The sequence below is a fragment of the Euprymna scolopes genome, unplaced genomic scaffold (genome assembly GCF_053919585.1).
Source record: "Euprymna scolopes isolate OS-2025 unplaced genomic scaffold, ASM5391958v1 sca1, whole genome shotgun sequence".
Classification (NCBI taxonomy): Eukaryota; Metazoa; Mollusca; class Cephalopoda; order Sepiida; family Sepiolidae; genus Euprymna; species Euprymna scolopes.
Genome location: NW_027633102.1, coordinates 339,131 through 349,130, shown reverse-complemented (window position 1 = coordinate 349,130; position 10,000 = coordinate 339,131). Strand labels below are relative to the sequence as shown.

The following is a 10,000-nucleotide window of genomic DNA, read 5'->3' as shown; positions in this document are numbered from 1 at the left end:
ACTCCTCGGTCCGTGTTTCAAGACGGGTCGGGTGGGTTGCCGATGCACGTCGCTGACCCGGGGTGGCGGGCGGCTCGAGTAAAAAAGCGTCGCCGAGCGACCTCTCCGGAAACGGAAACGGGCGCGGGCGGGGTTGCCCCCGACAAGAACCCGAAACGTCGGCGAGGTGCGTGACGGCGAGGCCGCGCCAGTCCTATCCCGCCTCTCATCGCGCACGCGCCCGAGACGGTGGGGCGCCTAAGGAGCGACACACAGAGTGCGTCGCCCGCACGCGACTTCCGGCGGGATCAAAACGGACCGGCTCGCCACGTGTAACGGATCGTGTCAGATTTCCTCCGTTCCCGGCAGAAAGGGGCAGTTACGTTCGCGGGCCCGACGGCCGGTGGCCCCCGACTTCACAAGGTGGGAAGACGGGGGTTTTCAGGGTGATGAAACGCCTGCCGCCTACGGAAAAAAACCCGCGTGTTCGACCTGCACGCCGGGAACGGGTCGCGACGACGGACCGGAGGGGAAGTGCGTCCGGTGCCGGCCGCGCGGAGGTCGCGCCGAAGCGCCCGCGCCATGATTACGCCGAGCGATGATGAAGGGGACGGGTGCAGCGGAGTCGCGCGCGGAGGGAGCAGGAGGAAAGAAGAAGCGGCGGCGACGGATGCGGCGGGTTAGGGCCCGGCGGCAGCAGCGATCGAGAGGACGAGTCCCCTCCGTCGCAGCCAACCGACGCAGCCACCTACCGACGCCGCGGTCGTCACCACGTTTCCCTTCCCGCTATCCACGCGGCCCGTCTCCTTCGTCGGCGACGCGGGCACAAAAGCTGGAACCGCGGAGAACGAGTCCCCCGCGGACACGACGAACGACGACCTGTGCCGCGACGGCCTCTCTTTCAAGAACACACATCGAGTTTGGGCTCGAGCCTAGGCAGCACCGGACTGAGTCCCCCCGCGATCGCGGTGAGCGGTCCCACCCGTTTACCCCTGGGCGGTTTCACGTTCTCTTGAACTCTCTCTCCAAAGTTCTTTTCAACTTTCCCTCACGGTACTTGTCGACTATCGGACTCGTCCCGGTATTTAGCCTTGGATGGAGCTTACCACCCGATTTGGGCTGCGTTCCCAAGCAACCCGACTCTCGGATCGAAGGCCGTCGCTCGCCGTCCGCACCGAATGGGCCTGGCACCCGCCGCGGGCGGCCCCGATCGAGGGAACTCCGAACTATGCGAGACGAAAACGAACGGCTGCCTTCGACCCATGCGCCACACGTCCCGAAGCCTTTAACTTGCGACGGGATTCGGCGTTGGGCTTCTCCCGGTTCACTCGCCGTTACTAAGGGAATCCCGGTTGGTTTCTTTTCCTCCGCTTAGCGATATGCTTAAGTTCAGCGGGTCGTCTCGTCCGAGCCGAGGGCGGCGGTTTTTAGTAGAGTGTGGTGTTTGGAGGAGAGGAATCTCGATCGGTACCCTCCGTGTGACGACGGCTGGCCGATATAGCGCCCGTCCGACCGAAAATGAAGAAGCCAACAATTAAAAAAAAGCGTGGGTCCTCCCCATCCGACGTTGCGTTGCCTACGACGCGGCCACCTTTTTACGGTGCGACGGCCGTGCTCGTCGCGCTGCTCGAGGCGTCGCTGAGAGACACCTTCATGAGGCAGAGAGCGAGACGAGCAGGCGGCGCTTACGTCGGCAGTCGGTTAGGTCGGTGCTTTTTTTTTGTTTTGTTCTCCCTTCGGCTGCTTTCGGACAGACTCCTCCTGCTCCTCCTCCACAGTGTTTCTTCACGCGGTCGAAAAGGGAAAAGACTCCGCGGTCTGCCAGCGGGAGACGAAGGAGGAGGCCGGAGAGGGTTTTAAAAAAAAAAAAGACATTGAAAGGAGTCAATTCTTTTTTTATTTTTCTTCCCCCTCGTCACTCGCTCCTGCGACGTCCCGGTTACCACCGTGCCGAGGACCGGGCGGGCACGGGGACGGCAAGATGTCGTTTCGTTAACGGAGAAAGACATGTAACGTTCCGCCTCTCGACCGGACGTGGCCCCGAGACAAGGGATCTCGGGGCCGCAATGTGCGTTCGAGGTGTCGATGTTCACTGAGTCCTGCAATTCGCATCAGTTCTCGCGGCTGGCCGCGCTCTTCATCGACGGACGAGCCGAGTGATCCCCCGTCCAGGGTTCAGCACTTGGGTTTTTTTATATTAGTTTTTGTTTATATAGATTTAGTAGTGTGCGAGGAGGTCTGTGCGAGGAGGCGTGACGGCATTGCAATGTCGCGAGTAGTTTGTTTTTAGCTAGCGGCGGTGGCACAGCGGCTGCAAAAAAACAAAAAAACGATAAAGCGGCGACAAGGCAAAGAAGAAGCGGCCATCACTTGCGGTGGGCGAAAAAACAAACAGGTGGTAAGACGCGGAAGCAAGCAAGAAGAGCTGGGGCTTTAAAAACCTCCGCGTCACCACAAATCTATCTCTCGCTCCGCCTTTTATAGGTTTGTTTGCGCGCATTCGAGGCGTTGACACCGACAGACAGAGGAGGTAGGCCGGAAAACAACAAACCAGTCTCGAACGGGAAAACGGTAATGATCCTTCCGCAGGTTCACCTACGGAAACCTTGTTACGACTTTTACTTCCTCTAAACGATCGGGTTCGGTCGTCTTCTCCAGGCATCGAACGCCGAGGCGTAGATGCACGAGTGTCGTGACGGACACGTCGCGCACTGCCCGGCGGCGTCGTCGGCCAGATCCGAGGACCTCACCGGACCGTTCGATCGGTAGTAGCGACGGGCGGTGTGTACAAAGGGCAGGGACGTGATCGACGCGGGCTGTTGACCCGCGCCTACCGGGAATTCCTCGTTCACGGGGTTGGTTACAGGCCCCGATCCCTATCACGGGAGGTGGTTCAGAGGTTTCCCAACCCTCTCGGGCCGGGGCGAAGTCCCCGCTGATACCTCCAGTGTAGCGCGCGTGCGGCCCCGGACATCTAAGGGCATCACAGACCTGTTATCGCTCCGCCTCGTGTGGCTTTCTGCCACCCGTCCCTCTAAGAAGTGCGTGAGAAAACCGACCCGGACCCGAGCGCCACGGAGGACGCCGAGCCCGCCGTAAAAATCACTGACATCGGCGCACTAGTTAGCAGGCCGGAGTCTCGTTCGTTATCGGAATCAACCAGACGGATCGCTCCACCAACTAAGAACGGCCATGCACCACCACCCACCGAATCGAGAAAGAGCTATCGATCTGTCAATCCTACCGGTGTCCGGACCGGGTGAGTTTTCCCGTGTTGAGTCAAATTAAGCCGCAGGCTCCACTCCTGGTGGTGCCCTTCCGTCAATTCCTTTAAGTTTCAGCTTTGCAACCATACTCCCCCCGGAACCGAACTCTGGTTTCCCGCAGGCTACCCGCCGGGTCATGGAAGCGAACGCCGGCGGATCGCCGGTCGGCATCGTTTACGGTCGGAACTACGACGGTATCTGATCGTCTTCGAACCTCCGACTTTCGCTCTTGATCGAGGAAAACGTGCTTGCCACACGCCATCGCTGCAGTTCGTCTTGCGACGATCCAAGAATTTCACCTCTAACGTCGCAATACGAGTGGCCCCGACCGCTCCCTTCGATCATTGCCTCGCCGTAGACGGAGACCGACAGACGTAGACGAGGCCCTCTTCCATCATTCCATGCTTATCGTATGCAAGCTTGAACAGCCCGCTCTGAGCACTCTAATTTTTTCAAAGTGAACGTACCGGCCGCCGCGGACACTCGGTTAAGAGCACCCTTGGAGGAGAAACCGCCGACCGCAACACGCGCGCAGACAAGACACGAAGCAGGGACTCGGAGCGGACCGGGGGGTTCAAAAAAAAAGAGGAACGCGCGGAAAGGGAGAGGGAGAGAAGCGCGGGGGTCAGAGTGCGGGGATGCGAATGAACACACCCAAACACACACACGTAGCACCCCCCCGTTAGACTACTCCCGGAACCGAACCGACGACCACTTGTTTTTTTTTTTCCCGGATCCCGATCACGACCTCCTCGTCCACCTCGCCGGCAGGACCGCGTGGCGGGTATGCTAGCGGTTGACACCGGCGGAAAGGGCCGGGAATGCGAACGGACGACCAAAGTCAACGACGGACGATGGCGCCGCCGCCCCGGGGCCGCTTGCGCGACCACGAACCCGAGTTCGGACTACGAGCTTTTTAACCGCAACAACTTTAATATACGCTACCGGAGCTGGAATTACCGCGGCTGCTGGCACCAGACTTGCCCTCCGGTTGGTCCTCGTTAACGGATTTGAAGTGTACTCATTCCGATCGCGGGGCCTCGACAGAGTCCCGCGTCGTTATTTTTCGTCACTACCTCCCCGTGCCGGGAGTGGGTAATTTGCGCGCCTGCTGCCTTCCTTGGATGTGGTAGCCGTTTCGCATGCTCCCTCTCCGGAATCGAACCCCGATTCCCCGTTACCCGTAGTAACCACGGTAGGCACTTAACCGACCGTCGACAGTTGATAGGGCGGACCCTCGAGAGACCCGTCGCCGGGCGTGAAAGCTCGTGCGATCGACCAGTGAGTTATCCAGAGTCACCAAAGCGGAGCGCGCCGCCCTATGAGCCCCGCCACCGAACGGACCCGCGAGCGGGAACGCCGACGACGGGAGGACGGAATGACGCGCATCGGTCTCAGTCTAATATGTAGCGCCGCGACCCGGAACGGCCGACGCGGGTGCCAGCGCGCGAGGCGTGGCGACGACGGCGCGCCGACCGATCGCGGCCTGTGTCACATGTATTAGCTCTAGAATTGCCACAGTTATCCATCGCCTCCGAGGAGGAATACGGTCCCGAGGATTAGGTCCGGTTCCTGAGCCATTCGCGGTTTCGCCCGTTCTAATGCGTGGCGTGAACTTACACTTGCATGGCTTAAGCTTTGAGACAAGCATATGACTACTGGCAGGATCAACCAGGTATCGTTGGAATTTGGGACTTTGTTTCGACAGAACGACAGACCGACCGACCGACCGACCGACCGACATAAGACAGACAACTACAACGACGGGCACGTGTTTATTTATTTTTCGAGGGGGTTCGCCGTCAGTAGAAGCGCGCTGCCCGCGCTGATGGCCTCTTTTTTGTTTCTCCCCTGACTTGGACCGAGACTCAAAGAACGAAAGCGACCAACGTCGACAACAACAACGACAACGGCACCCTTGACAGCGATACATACGACAAACGACAAGCAGCACGACGGCAGTGCACACGGACATCGAGGGTCAAGGTGCAGACTGAACTCGCCGAGGTCGTCGTCATCGTGGTCGCCATCGATTCCGTCTCGTCGTCGTCGTCGTCAACGTCCACGTCACAGCCGGCCGAGAAGAGAGAACAGACGACAGCGTCGACAACAACAACATCGACAACGGCACCCTTGACAGCGATACATACGACAAACGACAAACAGCACGACGGCAGTGCACACGGACATCGGAGGTCAAGGTGCAGACTGGAATCGTCGAGGTCGTCGTCATCGTGGTCGCCATCGATGCCGTCTCGTCGTCGTCGTCGTCGTCTTCGTCGTCGTCGTCGTCATCAACGTACCAACCGACCGAGACGAGAGAGCAAGCAACAACGTCGACAACAACAACGACAACGGCACCCTTGACAGCGATACATACGACAAACGACAAACAGCACGACGGCAGTGCACACGGACATCGGAGGTCAAGGTGCAGACTGAACTCGTCGAGGTCGTCGTCATCGTGGTCGCCATCGATGCCGTCTCGTCGTCGTCGTCGTCTCCGTCGTCGTCGTCGTCGTCGCCAACGTCAACGTCAACATCACAGCCGTCATCGGGGAGGAGCTGGACCAGGGCAGCGGCGGCGTAAATTTTCCCGTCACCTTCGTCGTCGCCTTCGTCGACCGACCGACCGACCGACCGGCGTCGTGTTCGTGCTCGGAAAACCGAGGAGAGACAACGTGCACATGGCGCGTTCTCGCAAGCGGCTCCTCGGTCCGATTTTTTTGGGCGGCTTTTTCGAGCTTTTTTTTTTTCTCACCCTTTCGTCCGTGCGACGGCGAACGTCAGGGGAAAAAAAAAAAAAAAAAAAACGACAACAACGCGGCGGACCGGGCGAACAACATCGTCGACACACACGACATTGACGACCGGTCCCCCTTTTCACAATCGCATCGAGATAAAAACGAACGAGTCCGATTCGAGCACCGAGTCGCGAGCGGGAGGACTGTCGGTGCAAGTATCGATCACTGACGTGAGCGCTTCGCCGGACAGAGGATGGCTCATCCGGCAGCCGTGCAAATCGACGGTATGGGAAGAACGAACAAGAAGAGCAACGACTTGATCGGCGGCTTGGGAACTGCGGACGGTGAAAACGGGTTAATCGACTGCGACCACGACTGCTCGATCGATCTTCTTTGGCGCTAACAAAGGTGGAGGTGGCGCAAGAAGGGACTAGCGCTATCACCGTCCACGTATCAGAAGATGCGGCGGCAGACGTCGACGCTTATGCGTTGTCGGACGAGAAGTCGCTGCAGCACGTGTACCGCGAGCGGGACGTCCAAGGTTTTGCCAGACGGAAAGAAATCGGGTGTCAGCGAACGTTCACACGGCTGTGAGATCGGACGCTGACAGGAGTAGGAGGCGGCAGGCAGGCGGCGGTTACGGCGGCGGCGCCTGCTGCTGCTCATCCTCCTGTTTGCTGCGGCGACTTCCAGGACGGGAGAGCATCGAACAACGTACGTATGGTTACAAGGGGATCAGGATCTACATAGTGCATCCCCCGCGGCTATTTTTGTTTGTTTGTTCGCTCGTTCGTTAATTCGTTCGTTCGTTCGTTCGTTCGTTCGTTACAATGTACGTTTTTCCGTTCGACGGCGGCAGAGAGCGGCGGCGTTTCTCCCTAATCCGGAGGATTTATCGGTCGCACAGCGATGGGTCGTTCGGCCGATCATCGAAAGATTCGCAGGTAGTGGTTGAATGGCAGAACGGCAGCAACAACAGCGGCGGCTGAGAGCGGCGAACGCTGAGGCGGAAGCAGAAGCTGCAGCAAACGTATCGGCTAAACATGGTGGACATAGATATGGCTGACGACGCGGGTACCACGACGACTATGGAACCAGGAAAAGGAGCCGTTAGTTGTTCCAACATATCGTTCGACACGTCGAGCAGCCCTAGGTCCACGGAGAAGCACACACACGTACCACGTATTATAACCTAACGACGATGAGCGGGCGCACGGTTGGCAGGAACGAAGGCGGCGGATCAAAACAAGTTGGAGCGCGGCGACAGCGATAACGGTGACAGCCCTAGGCGGCGGAGATGCCACTTTCTGACGCCTTTGCGACAAGCCCGTAGAGACGTTCCGGACCACCACGAGGCAAAGAGTCGCTGCTCCGACGAACCGACACACCAAAGTGTGCTTCCTACCGAACATGTTTTATAAAACTTTCAAACTGGAAAACCCCAGAAATGGTGTTGGTATTTGTCCAGACCCACCTCCGACACCTGAAAATGGTGGTCAAAAAAAACGTCGATTATACGAAGCGACATTTCTGGTCGGCGATTTTCCAGTTTTACGCCTACTGCCACATGGGGATGTCGGTAGGCGTCGCAAAGTGCCTTCTCGTAGGCTAGGCACACCAGGACTTTGTCATTTTTTTCCCCCTCGACATTCCTGGTCCGGTCTATTCCGATTTTACACCTACCGCCATGTGGGGGTGGCAGTAGGCGTCGAAAAGTGCCTTCTCGACCGCTAGCGACACCACTACTTGAGGCCTACTGGAGGGCCCGCACACCTGAAAGGGGGCCGCGGAGTCGACCCCGGGGGCCTCCGCTTCTCGCCGCCGCTCACTTGGACGCCTTCCGCAACCTGTGGTCCCGCTCGGGGCCGCCGGGAGCCTCGCCGACCTGACCGGTGTCGGTAGGCGTCTGGAAGCGCCCGGCCGACCTGGACGAGGTCCCCCTGGCCCCCGGGGGACACCCCTTAGTTGGATGGGGGTGCTGTCCCGGGCACACATGCAACCCGCGGCCGCCTACCGACAGCCCCCTTCGCTCGATCGCTACTCCTTTCCAACATATGTCGGAGAAGCCGGGCGGTTGTGAAACCCCAGAAATGGTGTTGGTATTCGTCCAGACCCACCTCCGACACCTGAAAATGGTGGTCAAAAAAAACGTCGATTATACGAAGCGACATTTCTGGTCGGCGATTTTCCAGTTTTGCGCCTACCGCCATGTGGGGGTGGCAGTAGGCGTCGAAAAGTGCCTTCTCGACCGCTAGCGACACCACTACTTTATCGAGCTCTGGAGGCCCGCACACCGACCCGGGGGCCGCGGAGTCGACCCCGGGGGCCTCCTGGCGTCGCCGCCGCTCACTTGGACGCCTTCCGCAACCTGTGGTCCCGCTCGGGGCCGCCGGGAGCCTCGCCGACCTGACCGGTGTCGGTAGGCGTCTGGAAGCGCCCGGCCGACCTGGACGAGGTCCCCCTGGCCCCCGGGGGACACCCCTTAGTTGGATGGGGGTGCTGTCCCGGGCACACATGCAACCCGCGGCCGCCTACCGACAGCCCCCTTCGCTCGATCGCTACTCCTTTCCAACATATGTCGGAGAAGCCGGGCGGTTGTGAAACCCCAGAAATGGTGTTGGTATTCGTCCAGACCCACCTCCGACACCTGAAAATGGTGGTCAAAAAAAACGTCGATTATACGAAGCGACATTTCTGGTCGGCGATTTTCCAGTTTTGCGCCTACCGCCATGTGGGGGTGGCAGTAGGCGTCGAAAAGTGCCTTCTCGACCGCTAGCGACACCACTACTTTATCGAGCTCTGGAGGCCCGCACACCGACCCGGGGGCCGCGGAGTCGACCCCGGGGGCCTCCTGGCGTCGCCGCCGCTCACTTGGACGCCTTCCGCAACCTGTGGTCCCGCTCGGGGCCGCCGGGAGCCTCGCCGACCTGACCGGTGTCGGTAGGCGTCTGGAAGCGCCCGGCCGACCTGGACGAGGTCCCCCTGGCCCCCGGGGGACACCCCTTAGTTGGATGGGGGTGCTGTCCCGGGCACACATGCAACCCGCGGCCGCCTACCGACAGCCCCCTTCGCTCGATCGCTACTCCTTTCCAACATATGTCGGAGAAGCCGGGCGGTTGTGAAACCCCAGAAATGGTGTTGGTATTCGTCCAGACCCACCTCCGACACCTGAAAATGGTGGTCAAAAAAAACGTCGATTATACGAAGCGACATTTCTGGTCGGCGATTTTCCAGTTTTGCGCCTACCGCCATGTGGGGGTGGCAGTAGGCGTCGAAAAGTGCCTTCTCGACCGCTAGCGACACCACTACTTTATCGAGCTCTGGAGGCCCGCACACCGACCCGGGGGCCGCGGAGTCGACCCCGGGGGCCTCCTGGCGTCGCCGCCGCTCACTTGGACGCCTTCCGCAACCTGTGGTCCCGCTCGGGGCCGCCGGGAGCCTCGCCGACCTGACCGGTGTCGGTAGGCGTCTGGAAGCGCCCGGCCGACCTGGACGAGGTCCCCCTGGCCCCCGGGGGACACCCCTTAGTTGGATGGGGGTGCTGTCCCGGGCACACATGCAACCCGCGGCCGCCTACCGACAGCCCCCTTCGCTCGATCGCTACTCCTTTCCAACATATGTCGGAGAAGCCGGGCGGTTGTGAAACCCCAGAAATGGTGTTGGTATTCGTCCAGACCCACCTCCGACACCTGAAAATGGTGGTCAAAAAAAACGTCGATTATACGAAGCGACATTTCTGGTCGGCGATTTTCCAGTTTTGCGCCTACCGCCATGTGGGGGTGGCAGTAGGCGTCGAAAAGTGCCTTCTCGACCGCTAGCGACACCACTACTTTATCGAGCTCTGGAGGCCCGCACACCGACCCGGGGGCCGCGGAGTCGACCCCGGGGGCCTCCTGGCGTCGCCGCCGCTCACTTGGACGCCTTCCGCAACCTGTGGTCCCGCTCGGGGCCGCCGGGAGCCTCGCCGACCTGACCGGTGTCGGTAGGCGTCTGGAAGCGCCCGGCCGACCT

General features: G+C 60.0%; 2 non-coding genes and 1 pseudogene across 2 annotated transcripts in view; all 3 read right to left on the bottom strand.

Moving 5' to 3' along the window:
• Positions 1-1,399, bottom strand: part of LOC145273127 (large subunit ribosomal RNA) — a 5,721-nt gene extending 4,322 nt beyond the window's left edge. The window contains exon 1 of the ribosomal RNA XR_013866160.1: positions 1-1,399. This exon is cut by the window's left edge and continues 4,322 nt beyond it. This is a non-coding gene — a ribosomal RNA (large subunit ribosomal RNA).
• Positions 1,400-1,997: 598 nt separating this feature from the next.
• On the bottom strand, positions 1,998-2,155 carry LOC145273294 (5.8S ribosomal RNA). Its single transcript, XR_013866291.1, has one exon. It is a non-coding gene; the product is annotated as a 5.8S ribosomal RNA (ribosomal RNA).
• Positions 2,156-2,551: 396 nt separating this feature from the next.
• Positions 2,552-4,923, bottom strand: LOC145273396 (small subunit ribosomal RNA; annotated as a pseudogene).
• Between the last annotated feature and the right edge of the window lie 5,077 nt (positions 4,924-10,000).